Source organism: Rhopalosiphum padi, chromosome 3 (assembly GCF_020882245.1).
Source record: "Rhopalosiphum padi isolate XX-2018 chromosome 3, ASM2088224v1, whole genome shotgun sequence".
Taxonomy (NCBI): Eukaryota; Metazoa; Arthropoda; class Insecta; order Hemiptera; family Aphididae; genus Rhopalosiphum; species Rhopalosiphum padi.
Window position 1 is genome coordinate 57,357,421 of NC_083599.1, and position 20,460 is coordinate 57,377,880.

The following is a 20,460-nucleotide window of genomic DNA, read 5'->3' on the forward strand; positions in this document are numbered from 1 at the left end:
TATACCATATGGTTGTACAAATTTTATACATAATAGCAAATACATCTGTATATAATACAAATATATTCAATAGTATATTAAGCGTACATATTTTGTTTATAGTTGAAACTCGAGAGGAATTTGTAGTAAAATTTGTATAGAATAAATATCACAGTTTAATAACGTTTACAATGTTCAATTAGATTAAACATTATTTGAACTGTAAATAGCGAAATAATAAAGACTGCAGTGGCGCCATGCTAAATGTACGGCGAATGTTCGAGTATTGAGAGGGTGGAGTTGATCGCGGAAGTTCCAATATTAATGGGTTTTATATTATGTCCTGACTGTTCCGAGATAAAGGTGTGACAAATAAACAGAAAATAACATTGGGTTTGCAGGTGTGTGCAGTGTCTAGACGACTGCGGGAATACATTGATCTGGAGAAATACTAAAAGTACAAGTCAAAGTAATCGAAGAAAAATAAATAAATAAATTAAATGTAAATAATATGATTGATTCATAAACAGTTATACATATAAAATTATATTATAAAAATAGATACATTAAATAGGGAAAAGGGAAATCACGTTTAAATACATCATAAATCATAAACAATAATATATAAAATATATGACATAATAATTTGAGAACTACTATTTTTGAAAATTTAAGACTATAGACTATAGTAATTTCTGATTTTTGTTATTTATTTTATGGTATTTTATCGTGTACAAGGATCAGGTTATCTATAGTGCTTAAAAACGTTTTTGTAAATATTTGCACTAAAATATGACCATAAATATCATAAAATATGACATAATAATATGTGACTAAAATATTGAAAATAATATGACTGTGTATAATTTTGTGAACTAAAAATTTCCTAAGGTACCTTAAATAATTTAAATTACCTAAGCACTTAAAATTGATTTGTTCTGACGAGTTATAGAAAAACTATTTAAGTAAACAAAATATAAACAGGTAGATAAAAAGTCAATTGAAAACACCAATTTATGGGATATGATTAAAAAAGGATAAAATCAAGTTATTACGCAATACTATTAAATGTTACAATGAGTTTTATGCAATGAAAAAAACAGAATAAAAAGTCATACAATTATAAGGTTTTGCTTTTGTATTTTTTTTTTAAAATTTGAGGTGTCAATAAGTAACTGAAGCAATTCGAAAAAGTTGTTTTTATTGTCGATACGTTATTATAATAAATAATATAAACCATGATCATTGGTTGCTAACGTGCGTTATTAAGTATTATTTGAATAATTTACTATGACAAATATTTATTTTTGCATTGTAGATAGCCTCCAATATTAGTTCCCTCTTTGGATACATCATATAATATTTATTTGTTTGTTTGAACAAATTAATTTCTGGTGATATTTCGAGTAGCATTTTTTTTTTTGTCGAACTTATTCAACTATTACAAAAAATTCCCCCATTAATCGAAATCAGATAATTGAGAGCACCCGTATGACGGGGAGGGGTAGGAGTGCCGAGTGGGTAATACTTTCTCGTCGACTTTGATTTACCAATGTAAGTAAATAGTAATTTTTTTAAATTAAATAAAATCAATATTTATTAAATAATAATTATATAACTTAATGTAAATAAGTGAAGAAACTGAAAAAATGTTCAACGCTCTCTCATATGTCTTGATGTGATTAAAATAAAATAAATAATATCTTCGACTTTTTAATAAGTTTGTAATAAATTATACATATAACATGGAAATTTAAAATGGTTTATTATAATTTTATGTTATGATTAAATACATTACATTGTATTCCCATCACTGTCTTCTCCAGATATTCGACCAGAGAAAAAATGTACAGTCATTCTTGTGGTCAATTAATTTTATTTTTGTGACTAATAGTTAAGAATGTAAACCTCAAAATATGTGAGGCTATAAATACTAATACTAATAATATATTATAATATGTCTTATATTCAAAAAAGTTCCAAAAGTTCTAGAATTTCTGTAACCCTCGAGTGTAATTAACTGTGTTGTTTGGTTATTTCGAAATCGACCACTAGTAACTGATTTGATGTGAAATGAAATACTTATAATAATTGTTAATAATAATATATGAAATATGGACCGTATGGGTGACTGCTAATCTACAAACGTTGTTGAATAGAGTGGGTCTATTAAAAACATTCTCGTAAATCATAGTCATTCGAGACGAAATGCTGTGGTTGCAAAAAAAAATATAACGTGTTCTTTATTTTTCTGTGCCACGTGAAAATATCTCATTCAAACAAACATATTTATTATATTATTATTTATATTGATAATTTTACATATTTTAACCAACAACGCGTCGCTCTGTGTAATTTATCTTTATTATTATAAAGCATAATAAAACTCAATTACATATGTGCCAATAAAATATTTTAAGTATTATTGTTATTCGGGTAAATACATATTATTAGTGTAGATTTTAAATTATAAAATTCTACCGTTGAGTAAGTGCATTATATCTTTACGTTTTATTGACCATGTCAAAAGAGATTGATTGAAAAATCGACAAGATAAAACATCTCTTTTTTTAGTAAAAACAAATTAAGTCAATAAATTTTCCTTTATTAGATATAATTGCAATCATTCGCATCTTGTGGCGTATTAATAAGCTACTTCTTTTAATACAGTTTAAGTAAGATGTATTTGAATTGAATAAACAATATTTGTCAACTTAATTAGTAGTTAGTCGTTAAACCAAGAAAATAGTGTATTTAATTCGTAATTCGTTCATGTAAAAATATAAATAAATTTATAAAAAAATAAGTTGAATCTTAATCGAAATGAGTTAAGTCATACAATCGTATTTACACAAAAGTCATTGTAGTCATAATAATTATGTAAAATGATCTTAATTATTATCTATTTTATAAGCATAATTGTGTAATTTAAGTTAACGTGAAATAAAATCACACTAAAAGTTTTAAATGTTCTGACTAAAAAAAATTATTTTAATTTTGATTGTGTGCATAATAGTATATACAATAGACATCAAACATAATAATGAATATTTATAGTTCGTTATTATTATTTTTTATATTATTCCGAAAAAAATTATTGTACGTGATTCCAATAGAACTATTAAAACTATTAAAGTGGCTGAAGCGAACGCTAATAAGTAATATTTTCATCATTATCATATTTCTCGTAATAAACCTAAATTTTTGCATGAAATAAATTGCTTTGAATTTTAACTGTACTTACACTTATTATATAATCTATTTTTTTTTTTAATATTGAAGTTATTTAAAAAATAATATTTTATAAATATTTGAAATTATTAAGAATGCATTCAATGTTATTAATGTGCAGTCGGTGCCCCCTTAAGCGGCTTGCACAATAGACGTGTGTAATTTACATTTTATAAAATTCATAACAAAAATCCCATTTATTATTTACTTATCAGCTATAATATAATATAGTTTATATTAATATGCATGGCTGCTAGTGGTGTAAATATGAAAGTATAAAGTAGCTGGTACTTAAAAGAAAGAAAAAACAAATTTTCGCAATTTATTGTATGTATTTTACATAATATAATATTTAAACGCGTTTGGAGTCAATAGTTACAACTTATGTGTTATATATATAAGTTCAGTTACTTATTTTTCTAACAATATATTTATATAATTTCATTGTATTATGTGTATTTTTACTATTTTTAGACGCAACTAAAAGAAGAAAACGAAATGAAAATATATTATTAATAAATTACTGTAAAAATGTATAATAACTTAAAATTTTGCACAAATAAAATGTGTATGTTATTTTATTTTAGCATAATATAATATACAAATTAACTATATAGATGCCGAGTTGAATAAAAAACTGATTAATCACTAGAACATAATTAATGGACCAATCGTAAACCACTAAATCAAATATAAAGGATACTAGCTCTCACTATTTATTTATTAAATGTTAAGTGATTGTTAATGTCCATGCAATTCGTCATAAATGATTTGAAATACAGTCAATAGCTCGGTAAATTTTTTAATTGACAAATAAATAATAATTTTAAATTATTTGAAGTAACTATTATAAGAATACATTTTTTTAAATTCGTCTAGATAATTACAATTGCTTATGTTTTCACATTTTTTTAAATGATTATCTATATAATTTCAATTTTACAATTTGAATCAAGTTAAAATAATCATTCAAAATCAGTCATCTCTGTATAGTAGCGATTTTAGATTGTGGATCAAAAATATCTATAAAGTTCGGTTTTTCATATATACGCTTCTCTATAAAATACGGTCTATATTATATTAATTTGGTAGATTCCAAATTTAAAAGTCGTTTAGTCCAAGAAGTGATTTCATTTCGGGCTACCCAGACGATTCTAAATCATTCACTGGATATAATAAGTGTATAACTGTGGTAAAAGGTCCGTTATGGGATGTACCTATCCATAAGAAATAGAAGAGAAGAAACTCATTTGCCAACTGCAGTCTGAGATATTAATCATAATATATAGATTCGAGGGTAAGATAAATACTACTGAATGTACATTGTACATGTATATATATATATATATATATATATATATATATTTATCTACGCACAGCATATGTTATTAATAATATACTTTACAGACAATGTAATAATATCAGTGTATACATGTGTATGAGTACGCGTATAGTGAGTCAAATGAGTATCTGTGTAATTTACTCGTGACTGATAAATTATCGCCAAATTCGTAGACTCTAGAATTCAATCATTTTAACGAAAATTTGATATAGTTGTCCGATTGAACGAATTTTTATTTTTAATTTTAATTGTATTTATAAGTTTTTAGTTTTGTTCTTTTGTGTGAACTCCTGATATGAGAAAATCGATTAAAAAGTTTGAACTAGTTACACGATCGTAGATAAATAATGACAACAATAAAAAAAAAAAAAATCACTCTTGTCTCTTGTCGAATACTATACCTAGCTGTTAATTATAATTGACAATAATATAAAGATAGAGTCTGAAAGTTTCGCAAAATTTAAAATTATAAAACCTTTTATGAAATATTTCAATGAATATATAAAAAAAAACTTTTTGAATTCATATTATAACGATTTTATGAACCTAATTATTTTAGTTTAATGAAATGTAAAATATAAATTGGTAGGTTACACAATATAAACTAAACCATTACAATGTAATATTCATAAACAAAATTTGATAATTGAATTTTTATTAAAAATACGAGTTTATAATATAGTTAGATTAAGTATTATTTAATTATTGGAAAATGGCAATACTCTAAATAATAACAATATTTAAAATTTTAATTTTTTTAATTTACCGCCTAGGTTTCAATTTATTTAAAACAATAATTATTTCATTTTTTTTTAAATACATCCTTTATATTATAATATAATATGTACTATTATTTCTTATTCCATATTAGCTATAGCGGTTTTAAAAATTACTCAATGTGTTGACGAAATAGTTAAATCAAAAAATACTAATTTTTTTAGATTGTATTTAAAATCATGTATACATACAGTATCAATACCTATATATAAAGGTGTATTAACATATTTTAATACTACTTTAGATATCTATGAATAAGTTTCATCCACACACTCATATAGAAAATATTACGGTGGTTTGGATATCTTGTAGTCAACCCTTTCGTATGCATTATATACAGATTTAAGTGCACAATACCAGCGACTCGAATTTTATCAGAAATATTATTCTGAGGTAAATTGTACGTGATTTACATTAAAACCAATAGAATTGTATTAAGGCTCTCATATTATTTTCAGACACAGGCTCGTTGGTTAGCGAATAGTAAATAAAATAACATGTTTAAAGTGTTTATATAATTATAATTTTATACGAAATTAATATTTGGAAATAAAGAATTTTGATACATTTGAAGTCCACGAACACATGTATTGTAATAACTTATAAGTAACTGTAATAGTGTAATATGTCTGTATATAAGTAAAATAATATGAAATAATGTATACATATGTACTTATGTAATATTATAAAAATAATAAACATGTACTACCGTGACACCTAGTCATAGCTCGTAACTCGTAACTCTTAACAATATATCTACACGGGTTTTGAGTTGACCGACTGGTCGTGGCCGCCGGCGCACAGCTTACGGTCACAGTGCAAATGCATTTATCTGCAGCGTGGTGCAGCAGGGCGCGGTGCATCGGGGCGCGCGCGCGTCAAGTAAGACCGAAATAGATCGGTACCGATTTAACGTCGATTCTCGATCGCACGCAATCGTTCTTTTATTTTCGTCTCTATCCTCCAATCCTCCCCTCTTACCGTCACTTTTTTATCGGTGGATTTTTTCTCCTGTCTTTCCTTTTTCTTTTCTTTTCTTTCTTTTGCCTTTTTTTCCACTATAGAGCATATGACGACGATTTGAACATGAGGTGTTTGTCGGCGCATCTGCACCGTCGCCATCGACGTATGCCAAACGACGACGCAACGATTTATTTATTTATTTTTTTTTTATTTATATTCTTTTTTTCTCTTCTCTTCTCCACTCTCGTCTGTTTTCCGTCAAAAGTCAATGAACGCAAAAACGTTGCCCGTGGTAATGCGTATGTAGCCTACGTGTAGTTAGTATAGGTACGCGTAGCGCGTTTGCATGCACTCGGCGAATACTTATGCACCACGAGATTATATTTAAGTGACCATTCCTCCTTTCGGACTTTCTTCACATTTTTATTTACTAATAATACCTATAAACGAAACACGATATGAAATAAAAGAAATGTTTTATAGTTACAGGCTTGGTTTAAGATATACTGATTATTTATTAGCCATAGACTTTTGGTAAAGTGATGTATGTATATATATTAAATATTAGAAAAAAGTTGTGTATAGCACTTTATATGGTAATATTACAGTGGATGTAAACCTAAAATTATAAAGAAAGGTTAAAAATTACTTTTAAATATTGATGTGTAGGAAATAGTAGTTATTTTTTACAGGTTATTTATATAATAACTTAGTAAATTAATTTGTAAGCTTTTTATGACGAGATGTGGTGTTTAACCTGTATTAGTATGGTATCATAAAGCGTGGCTGCAGGTCACTATAATTTGAGTGCATACAAATTTCAAACCATGTCTTATATTCATATAGTTGTGCAAATGCAAACTTTTATTTTTAACGATATAGTGTTTTAAACTTATATAATGGAGCACTAGTAAATGACATTACACTTATATGTAAGTTTGGTATGTGAAGTGGTCCAGGCGGTCCAGATACAAGGGCACATATTAAGTGTGTATGATCCATTAATAGTAATCCAAAAATTATTTTGGAATTCAAACTAATGTTTTGTACTTATATATAAGACACCATTATTTCATAATTTTATATCAATACGTAGAAATTTCAAACGTATATTTTTATCAACTTAATTTACACCATTGTCTCCAATTTAGTAAAAAGTTATGAATTTAAACATATCTTCAATATTATTTTTAATACATTTAAAATGAGAAAAATAAATATAATTTACCTATATATTATATTAAATGGTTATAACACTATAAATACATGGTTAAATTTTTTATGAATATCTATATTGTCTATATAACAAATTATCTAAATCTTACATTTTAAACAATAAACTCAACATTATTCATAACAAACTTTCTTTTTCTTGGAAGTGTGAGTATAAAATAAAATCTCTGCAAATCCTGAAATCAACTTAGCGTGGTCTTTTATACATAACGTAGGTACCTATAATAGCCGATGGATATACCTTACAATGTGCGCAAAAGGGTTCATGGATTTTTTATTCAAATGTCTCAAAATTAATCACGAGTAATTGCACGTTTCGCTCTAAGTTATTATTGATATTATATTCGTAATTCGTATATCGTAGTTTATTTGCGCATTTAATAAACTCAATAGGAATCGTAATTTAATATAATGGCTATCGGTGATGGACAAAATACTTTTAAGATTGACCAAAGAGGCAAACAATATTGTTAACATTTTAAATTCAAAACTTATAAAAAATTAAAGTGTAAATACGCTCAAAGTTCTTTTTATATTATTCTGAAAAGAAAAAATATTATTAAATTTTCAAGCTTTTAGTCGAGCGTAAACATTTTTATCAATTTGTTAAGTGAACCATTTTTTTTTAAATAGAAAATTTCAAATACTTATAAATATCTAAAAAGAGCAAAAATATTTTTAAAAGTATACTTATCTATATGTATAGAAAAATACTATTATATATTTTTATAAATATTAGTCAGTGGCGGTTCTACCGGAGGGAATGGGTGGATCGCCCCGCTAGGACTATATTATATTACAACAAAAACCTGATAATGTATCTAATATCTATGTTTTACATTATTTTATGATTAATAATTATGGTAACAAAGCGGGAAAATATCAATGAAACGGACTATTATTTAGTAATATTACATGAAATACATTTTTAAATTTAACAAACTATTTTTTTTTTATGACTTCTATTTTTGAGGATTGTACTTAAGGTAAAAAATATTCCCCCTGAAATTTGTCTAGGACCGCCACTTATATTAATTAAAAATTCAAAGTATTCATTTTAATATTATATATTTTACCAATAAAAAATTACTAACGGAATTTACTTAAAATTAGCGTTTTATAAATATTCCGAGTTTTTCATAATCTTTTTAAACATTTTCTGGATTATTAAGATATTTATTGGAATTTTTACATTTGACTCCCTTTCCTCCCTGAAGTGAGTTAAATATCAAGATTAGGTTAAAAAAAGATACGAACACATTTCATTGTAAAATTAATATATTTTCATCAATCCGTTTAGAATCTAAAATGAAAAATATTTAGCATTTAGTTATTAAAATTACTAAATGGTAAATAAAAGATAGAATTTAACAAACGTAGTATTTAAAAATATTGTTCGTTTCTGCAAGTGACTGCAGTAATTAATCCTGATTTTATTTAACCTATAATATGTAGGTAATAAATTTACCTTAACGTTGATTTTACGGATTTATTTTATGGATTGTGTTCATTTCGTTTTTAAAACACATGGAGCTCCAGATATAATGTCTGTGCGAGGGCAAAATGTTGGTCCTTTAGATATCCCTAACTGGTCTAACTATTTATTTATTATACTACACTATAGATAAGCAAATTTTATCATTTATGAATTATGTTTCACAATAAAATGTGTTATTGAACACGATTTACTTGAGAATTCTTGGAAAAAAATATCAAAAATATTGGCCTTTCTAAATTTTTTCTTTTCCATTTATTAATAACAATAGTTATAAAGTTTAAGAAAAAAGCAAATTAACATAATATAAACTCAACAAATCAATAATAACAATATGTAATATATATTTCAGTGTAGATGGAGGTATACAATTAATAATCAATACGAAATATTAGAAATATTATACCTTAAAGAAAATTATTTATTGATATTACTACAATGCTGTTAATATATTTTTATTTTATTGAAATAAACGCCAAAGTTAGCCCAAGTTTACATTAATATATATAAAAAATAACATATACTGGTATACTTTAAAAATATTAAATATAATAACTAGATTAGCTAACTACAATTAAAACTTAAAAAAAGATATAAGAATAATTACGAAACCGATTAATTCATAATAAACAGTAAATACTTACAAATGAATGAAGTCAAGTATGGATTAATTTCCCAGCCTCAAAAATCTATCAAAGGAATTATTATACCTTTAATTAGTACGGTGAGTTTTGATGTAAAAAGTAGGACATGATGTAATATTGAGAAATATTGAAAGAAATGCGTTCTAAAAGAGAAGAACAAGTAATTTTACCACTAATTAATTTATAGTGAAAGGATGTATCAGCTTTTTTACTACGATTAAGAATATTTTGAATATCGTTTATAATAATGTAGTAGTTTTTATAATTTGATATATTTGATATTTTTTTAAAACCAATGGAGCACAAAAATCTTCATTGTACCGTTTTAATTTTTTCAATATAGTAAGACAAGAATGCACACCATACGATAAATTGTATTCTAATACTAAACGTACCAGAGAATATAATATAGAGTAAAAGATATTTAGACAACAAATATCGGTAAAAGATAAAGTAGATCAAATTAAAATTCCTAGTTTTTATAGCTTTTAAACAAATTTGGTTAATGTGCGAGGAAAACAAAAAGGTAAGGTAGGAATGTTTATTACAGTTCACGGATAGTAGTAAAATTTGGTATTAGAATATTACTAATTGTATTATTGAAGTTGATTTTATTTTTCGTTCTACAAAATAAAATCAAAATAATTATTTGAATATGTTTATTTTTTTATGTATCTATTAAACATAATGTCATTTACGTACTTCTTTTTTATTGAAATATTTTGATATTTTTTTCAGATTAACAGTATACAATAAAAACAATAATAGGTACAATATATTTTAAAAACATACGAAAATTATTTGAAGGTTCAACAAAATGTATATTGATACAATATACACGTAATAAATAATGTTTTAGTATTGCTTTACATATTATATTAATGTTGTAATGATTTTAATGAGTATTCATTTTATAGTATTTTGTAACAGGACATGTTTACACCTATGAAAAATAATGGTCTGTGGTCACATTTATAAATGTTTGATTAATAAGTACTAATAATCAAATAATCAGGTATATACATAAAATACAATAAAAAAATTATTTATAAAAATGTAATTTATAACTCACCATAGCTTATACTTAAATCAACAAAGAAATAACAAGCTATAATGAAAATAAAATGGTTTTTTTTTCAGATTTGGTCTTTTCAAAATAGAATTTTTATTTTTATTGCATAAAACTATTACGGAACTAGATGTATGCCATTTATAATACTAAATACTAAATACGATATTTATAATAGCATGCAAGTTTAAAAATTTTCAACGGGTTACAAAATAAAAATAAATCTACATTTTACTGTGGGCTGAAAACTTGATAAATGAAACTAATATTTAATCATAACAATACGAATTAAGTTGTTTGTAGTGTTTGTACCTAATTCATGCTCATATAGTTAGATACCTCATAAATATTCTATATATATACATTAATTTATGTTACAAAATGTAATATATAAGATCTCTATACGAAACGAATATTGTCTTCATTTTTTAAACGATTATATTATAATATAGTTCTTTTAGTAGTTAGTAATATAAGCTTAAATATAATTTGTATTTACCTAGTATTGTTTAATAATTTTCAAAGATAATATTTAATTTGAAAAGTCTCGAATATTTAAAGCGATAATATATTATCTGTCAGTATCTGATCCTTAAGATGTTTTAACCAAAATATCATGTATTTAGCTAAAAACCAACTTATTTATTAGACAACTTTATACCAAGTATAACTTTATAGTAAATATAATTTAGTCAAAAAAAATTAAAAATTATAAAAAAATCACAAAGTATAATACACAAAAGTATAATAATTTTAATAGTAAAACAATTCTAGTTTCACCACACTAATGTCAAAATTTCAGTTATATTCTGTTTATTATAAGTAATTAATTAACTATGGGGAATTTATATTAATAAATATTATATAGGAATATTAAATTTATTGTTTATACACGTATAATATATTTGAAACTGCAATGCGTTTCAAAAAGTAAAATCGCGTGACATAAAACCGTCGAAACATTCGTGAAATCATCTAATCAAGACTGAAGTGCAAATTGGAATGTCATAGCAATGAAATCACTGACGTATATTACAGTTGTGATATATTATACATCAAAAAAAGCTTTTATATACGGTTGGTGTTAAAAATTTTAACTTGAACTCCAAAAAGCCGTAGCGAAAAAATGCAACAGTTTTTCGTTTATAGGTGAACACGGATACTTGAATAATATTATGGCGTTATATAAATTATAATTAGGTTATAATACAACAGCGATGGTATTTCTCGTAAAATATAATATAATAACATAGTAGAAAAGTAGTCAATAATGACGTACAGATCTTATATTATGATACAAAAATATAACACATCAATCGTTATAAATTATAATACAGATGCAAGTGATCTACGATCAAGCTTCTGTCACCACGAACTATACTCTACAAGAATTTAAAAATAAGTATACGGCGTTGCACTCTATCTAATGTTGTCGTAATCCAAATCGTCAACCGTTAAAAAACGCACACACATACACACACACACATAAATATATATAGACGATGCTCGAGTCGACCCTCGCGACTCAGGCTGGCGACAACCGTTTAATATGTACAGTGGCGGGGTGCCGTAACTTCAGCATTTTGGCCCGGGAACGAAATTTTTAATGAGACACCCCCCTTCTCCCATAATAGGCTCGTGGTGAATTATCTTAAGGGAATCGGAGGGAACATTTTTGTGATTGGTCCTAATTGCTTATGGAATTTTATAGTGATATGCATTATGTATATTATATTGGTATACGTATAGTAACAGATGAGTTTTATTATCTGTATTCACTATCGCAGTCAGATAACCTTACCCTTATTCACTAAATATGCATATTTTCACGAAATGTGACAATGACATCTGAATTTTCCTTTTCAGTTAACCCAAACATTTTTCTTGGATATAAAAATATGTGAACGCGGAATATTTTCAACTTCGAATACTTGAGGGGGTAGAAGAATAAATTTATCAAAAATACGTTAACATTTAACAAAAATATATTCTCCTGTTTGGGAATCATTACATCTTTTGATTCCATCTGATCGTGACACTGGTAGGCATAAAAACAATTGTCCGTATAGTGTTGGGGTGTGTGTGTGTGTGTGTGCAAGACAAGTTGTCAAAACCATTTTATGAGCTTATAAAATTGTTTCATTGGGGAGTTGACTGTGAAATATATCAAAAGCACAATCGCCAACCTATATGTAGAAAGAGATGTATCGCATTTGTCTCAGAAGAACCGTATATTATATAAAGCCCATCATATGTACATTATATATAAAATATATAAAGGCTTGAGATCGAGCACGATAAGTTTTTGATGTAGCAAAAATGCCAAAAACAAAAATCATCAAAGTTTTTACGGGACTACTGTGTGTTTATTTTTGTCATTGGTTTTATGAAATTTTGTATACGGTGCACATATCTGAATATTTCTACTATAGACATATTTTTCTAAAATAGTACTTGCAGTTATAGTTCATGTAATAATATTGTGGCTGCGTGTCCGTAAATTTGATAAAAATACGCGTTGAATTTTTTTTTTAAATGTATGTGCTAATGAAACATATCCAGTACTTCACATATAGTTCAGTTGTTTGTGTAATTTTTTTACTTTACGTAAAATGCTTCTGCACAAAATCAAAAAGCCAGATTTAATCTGTGTATTTTATTCATAATATTAAAAATTATTTGATTTCATACGATTTTTTACTGCAATTAACTAATAGGTACATTTATATAAAGTATATAATAAAAAAAATTAATTGTAATTAATCCTTCATTTAAAAATTTAGTAAATAATCCAGTAGATGTACCTACTGAAGACTTATTATCGACAATTAATATACTTATGTTTTTAATAATAAAATATTACGTGATTAACACTGAATTAAATCACGGGAGCTAACAAAAATTATGTTAAATATATGAAAATATAAGTTTTATACTTAACAGTGTAGGTATATAAATATTATTTTTACTATACAGCAGTATAATATCACTAACATCTGAGTAACATCAATCGATATGGTCAATGTTTTGTTTTATTAATAAATGTCACTAAATTTTTGGAAGAATTCTACTTTTTATTCATTCAATTTTAATTGAATAATTTACATGCATGCATAATTAATTTTTTTTATCCAAACCGTATTGCAAAATGTTTAGGTACCGTTGAGGATAAAATATACCGTTATTTTGGAAACTCTTCTGTGCTTAATAATTAATATTTTGACTGCGAGGTCAGTAAAAAATAAAGTTATATGTACGTCCATTTGTTATGATACGTAATTGGTATAGAAAATATATTTGATGGGAAATAGCATGATATTTTCCTCACAGAGTAGTGTTATACATTGGTATTATATTTTATACCTATATATAAATTATTATTGTTATTGGCTTCTTTTTTTGAATTTGTTTCAGTTAAGTCCGCTGATGTGTAAGAACATCATCTTTTTATTGTACGTATCATTTTTTCTTTCATTTTATATACTTACGCAAATATTATAGAATAAACGAAAATAAATAAATCACAAACTCGTTTTGGCCAGTACTCAGTATAGGTATATAGATCGAACATTGTATATGTTCTGTATAACATATATGGATATTATTGTACATACGTAGTTGTACATTTTTGAAAAAATAAAATAAAACTTGTATTATAATATGTATTTATTTTAAAGAAACGAAAGATATTACGTCTTTATTATATTTTATTTTTGTCCATTGTTATGAAAAATATTTCGTGAATCGATACCTACTTTGTTGATATTTATTATTATTATTATTGTATTCGTAAATATGCAGGCAATACCTACGTAACGTTAACCGAGCGCATTTTTCTGTCGTCAAATGTTTATTGACTATTTTATACATTATGCAAATTTCTATCGATATATCTAAATTTGGCGTCAACATATTATTATATTATATACTATTACTAGAATCTCTCGCACCAAAATCCGTTAAAAATCTAAACATAGGTTGAATTAATATTTACATATTACAAGTGGCTTTCGAAAAATAACTGAGCAATTTAACAAAAACAAAACTTTGTAATAATTATAACTGGGTATATTCACCATACTGGTTTATTTGTGTAATTTAATGTATTATGCAAATAGGTGATTCAAATATGGGCTCCATCTGCTGAAGAAGAGGTAACATATTAAACGTAGATACATTTTTTTTTAATCGTATTGTTAATATACAAAATAACGAATAAATGTTTCTACTGAATTAGCCATGTATCTATACACTGTACACGCACACCTGTATCTTTTTTAAATCAGTGCAATGTGTAGGATGCAACAATGGATGAATTAATATAATATAAATGTGTGTCTAAATTCTGAAATATATCTGTGGTCACGGAATTATTATACTCGCAAGACTACGAGAAATTGGGCATAAATAATTTTTTATGCAATTTCACGTGGGCAAACTGGAATCTCATTTTAATTCCCGGAGTTTTATATAGTCAAATATATGGCAATTGCCAGTTAATCATTTTGAAAACAAAAAAAAGAAACCTCTTTTATAACTTTATACATGTTTTTTAATAACATATTTTTACAAACTATAATATTGTAAGCCGTCATGTTCTTGAATTTTATAAGTGCAGCAGAATTCAAAGTTACAAATTAATAATATATTGTTATGAATTCTACTACATAATATATTATTTTATGTGTACTTATTATAATCTATATTATTCTATAAGGATTAAAAAATAATTTGTATACGATTATTCAAAATGAGATGATATAATCATATCTAATAATTTAATAAAATATTATAAGTTTTAGATGTGAAACTAAAAATACTATTAAAAAATTTTTTACTCCTAATTTTAATTATGTCTTATACTACAGTTAATTAATGCGATGTTTCATCTTAATAAAACTATTTAAATCTAAAACTAAGTTTTTTTTATTCCATATAATCAAAATATCATTCCTATAATATTGCATTTACTTTATTAGTATATTACTGTACCGCAATTATATATCGTATCTACCATTACATTTAAAACAATATTCTCTGTGCATTTTAGAATCGACCGTCATACTGCAGTTAAAAACGATGAATTCAAACATATTGCATTATTACGTTTTGTGCATCGTTATGAATTGAAAAACATTTATCATACACATATAGAATAGTTTACGAACATAAATTACGTTGTGTCACACGAAGGCCTTCGTTGTTATAGTTTATTGCACACACAAAAAAAGAACAATTTGTTTAAAAACTGACCTAACTCAATATGAATGGCAAATACGACAATAACTATGAAAATAACTATCTTATTTTAATTTTAAATAATTTACATTTTTACTCCATCTAGTTGTATCTTGTTTAGGTTTAAATATTGATACTTATAGTGTATTCAATACAATTTCACATTTTATAGGGTTAAAAAATATGTAAGCAACAATATAGTTTTACTGATCAGTTAAAACTAAAAATAAAAAATACATTTATATCGTTTGATTAATTAAATATATAATTTTCAATTCTTAAACAAAAAATAAACAATAAACGGAAAATAATCATTTATAATACTTATTAGTATCATGTTTCTTAATGACCTACGTAGATAAATTTATTATTATCGATTTCATATTAACGTTTTTATTTGAATAATAATAATGTATATTTATGATGGTTAAACAAAATGAATATTTTTATAATTTGAAACAATACTTATTTTATAATAATAATGACCAAAATTATTGCCTATAACTAATACAATAGTACTTTGAATTTGTTTAGATATAATATTATATAATATAATATAGTACATATATCCAAGAATGTGAATTAAAAAAATATATTTTTAATGTTGAATTAACTAGTTATAATAGTACAGAAATTAAAAATATTTTAATATATATATATATTATATATAAAAATCATTTTTATCACCCATATAAATATTTTATGGTTTTAATAAATTAATTTATATGCTATAAGGTTAGGTTAGAAATTATTATTGTTTAATTATCTACAATTTTTATAAACAATTTAAGTAAATATTTTTATTTGAAAAATAGCTAACGTGCATAAATCAAAATGTGTTTATTTAAATGTATTATATGTATATGAATTGATTATATATTTTCTTAAATGTTATCTAGGTATATTTTTTTTTGTATCAAATAGGTAATGTTACTGATTACTCCTGTGATGATTTACTTCAATTAATTATAGCGTTAAACTGAAAAACTATCCAAAAAATTATGCTTCGTTTAACATATGATATTAAGATAATTAAAATTGATTTAAATATCGCAATTGTTCTACGTTTGTAAATATACGTATTTTAGATAAACTTTCTTCTAGAGAGGCGTAGGTACTTAAAAATTCAAATGTGTACACATAGTACATAATATTATCTTAAATCATACATATTATAATGTGAACACGGTATGTTAAGAAGTTCAATTATCAGCTTTTGAATAAATTAAGTTTAAAATGTTTGGAAAATATCTTACTAATGAGTGTAGTTTACAGGGTCACGAAATGTATTTGGTACAGTTCAAGATAGATCTCTATAAAATTTGAATTTTAGGGAGATAAAGATATTGAAATATATATATTATAGCCAAGCTCATCTTAACCGGTTTACACAAAAACTAACACAAAACAGGATTATCTGCTTTTTTAACAATTCAAAATAAACATCTGGTCAAAAGAATTTCATTTTACGTTTTATCAATTTTTGCCAAAAATTAAGGACGTTTTCTCTCTGTACTTCTATTTAACCTACCCACCTACATGGTTTACATGGCATATACATCTATTAGACTCAACAATTTTTAATAAATTAAATTTTTACAAATATATAAAACTAATAATACTAAACGTAAAAAATAATTAAGTAAATAATAGTAATTCAATAAAATCGTGATATTTTATTCTTGTTAAAAGTATGTAGGTATTATAAATAATTAACGTCTTAACGAATAATAAAAATATTTTCGTTCAGTACAATTTTTAATGAAATGGAAAAATATATTTAAAAAAAAAAATATTTTTAACTTGTCCATATTTACCGGTAGCTAAATGTAATACAACATGCGTAGGTAATAAAAATATAAAGGGAGCTCACACAATGTGAACGTCATCGATTAAAAAAAATGAATTAGATAAAATAAAAAAATTCAGCCCACAGTGATTAATAAGGATAAAGAAAGAAAAAAATAATATTAATTCATCATAAATACCTTCATTATAATGTTCGAGATAAATGGTTTCGTGCAAAAAAAAAATGTTGAATAAATGTAAAAAACAAAAAAATAACAAACACTAAGCACGCGCGCGCACACACACACACAACTCTCACACACACATACACTCACACACAAACAAAATCAAAAAGAAAATACAAATAGGTACGTACTGCGGTGTGTCGCGTCTATTTATACGACAATATTATGATATAATATGCGTATTTATGTATATATATTATTTTTTACATGTGTATTATTAATTAGTAATTACTATTGTTATTGTTGTTATTGTACGCGAGTGTCGGAAACGTGTGTTCGTAAATCGGACGACGAAAATAAAATTTAAAAATTCAAAAAAAACAACCGTCGGAGCCGAGGCGGCAAAGCGCGGGAAAACGAAAATATAATATTTCCGACGGGAAAATCGTCGAACGCGAACCTCTGGAATCTCCGACAAGGCGACAAACACGCGTGTACGCCGCGAACGATAAAAAAAATGACAGTCGACGCGACGACGACGAAATCCGGGATCGGGGACACGTGATACGGACCAACACACGGCGGACTGAAGTGAAAATTGTTGCGCGCGGTGGCGGCGGCCGGCGATGCGATGCGATACGGATTCGCGCGGTGCGAAAAAAATCGCCCCTCCCCGCTCCCCACCAATCTTGAGCGCGTCGAATTCGGCGCGCGGGGTAGGGGTCGACGGCGGCGACAGGTATATACAATATATATATACATATATACAATAATATTGTTATTATAGTGCAGTAAATAAAGCATAATATTAATATATAACGTAATATTATGTATGTATGTGTGTGTGTGTGTACCTGTTAGAGCTTTTTGTTTGGGGGGGGGGAGGGGGGTTCTGGGAGGAGTGTTGGCACCTCGCGCGAGAGCTTGATGTATGTTATTATTATTATTATTATTATTATTATCATTACAATAATGACATCACATGTCCGTCGTTACTCACCTCTTGTGCTGCGGCAAACGTCTCGACGTCGAGGCTGTGGCGGCGGCGTCGGCGCCGACCGGTAGACGCCGAACGACTGTCGTCCCCTGCAGGACGCGCGCGCCCGTCGTCTGTGCTCTCGGCGGACGGCGCGGAGACTCGGAGGCGGCGGCGGCGGCGGCGGCGGCGGCTGCGGAGTCGTTCTTCGGCCGTGCCGGTTTACACACTGTACCGCGACGACGGCGACTGAGACGACGATCGGAGCGCGAGACGTGTTGCCATGCGGAACGTTGACGGGACACTATTATTACTATTACTATTACTGTTACTATTAAAATAATAATAATAATAATAATACCGTACCGCGCGTACTATAGAGGTGTACCATACGGGCGCGTGGTGTCTGTCGGTACGTCTCGGCGGCGGAGACTTCACGTCATAACGAGACGACGTCGCCGCCGCCGTGGAAGCGTGACGTCACTGTTTACAGGTCGGGGGGCGCCGTATATCGATCGGACTCGGCTTTACACGTCACTGTTGCCCGACCACTGTGGCTCTGCGGTCGTTGTATAATGATGATGATGATGATGATGATGATATGGTGGTGGTGGTGATGACGATGACGATGATGATGATAATAATAAATATATATTATAATGTACAGGCACATTACTACATTCTAACCGTAGTAACGGTCCGACGGCACGTCATCGACGACGCCACCGATGCCCCGGCTGCCGCCTCTGCCCGACGATCCGACGGGGTTGTCGAGGCGCGGAGAGGGTTTAATCACGTTGAGTGGGGTAGGTTTTTTCGCGTGCACAATATCGCCGGACGCGCCACCGCCGCCGTTATCGTTCGGGCGGGAACCGCGCCGACGATCATTCGCAAAACCGCGACGCGCCGAATACCTACTTACCGCGGTACCTATATGTATGTATACTATACAATTATATTGTGTTATCGATAATAATTCCACCGCTGTCACCGCATTTGCTGTTTATAATAATAAAATAATAAAATATAATGCGGCTATACACCTATAATAATATTGTCCGAGTTCACTTTCAAGTCTAACACCGCGTATCAGTGGCGGATCCAGGATTTAATTTTGGGGAGAGGGCCCATATTCCAAAACGCAAATCTTAATTTTTTTCAGTAATTAATAAATACATACAAATAGACAATAATTTTAAATGTGTATTTAACTTATGACAATTGGGGGGGGGGGGGGGGCGAGACCCTTCGGTCCCCCTTTAAATCCACCACTCCCACGTATATACGCGTTATTCGCGTATTATATTACCCGGCAGCAGTCTGTATAATATCGTGTACGAGTGTATATGTACCTGATTTATTATACATCAGATGGTAATTCAACGGTGAGAAATCATCGGCAAAGCGCGGTAGATGGGAATATTATTATTTATGCGCGCGCGCGAGCACACGAAATCATCCACAAATACACAATATTATGTATATTATCATTATCAAATAGTATATATCCGCCGCCAACTGCAATAAAACGGTCTCACCT

General features: G+C 27.6%; 1 protein-coding gene across 3 annotated transcripts in view; it reads right to left on the reverse strand.

Annotated features, from left to right (window-relative positions):
- The window catches only part of LOC132924498 (probable nuclear hormone receptor HR38), a 70,601-nt gene extending 51,391 nt beyond the window's left edge, over nt 1-19,210 (reverse strand). The window contains exon 1 of one of the 3 annotated variants that reach the window (XM_060988858.1): nt 18,945-19,210. The gene's annotated coding sequence lies outside the window, so the exon portion shown is untranslated. The other 2 variants (XM_060988859.1, XM_060988857.1) reach the window with 2 other exon arrangements.
- Between the last annotated feature and the right edge of the window lie 1,250 nt (nt 19,211-20,460).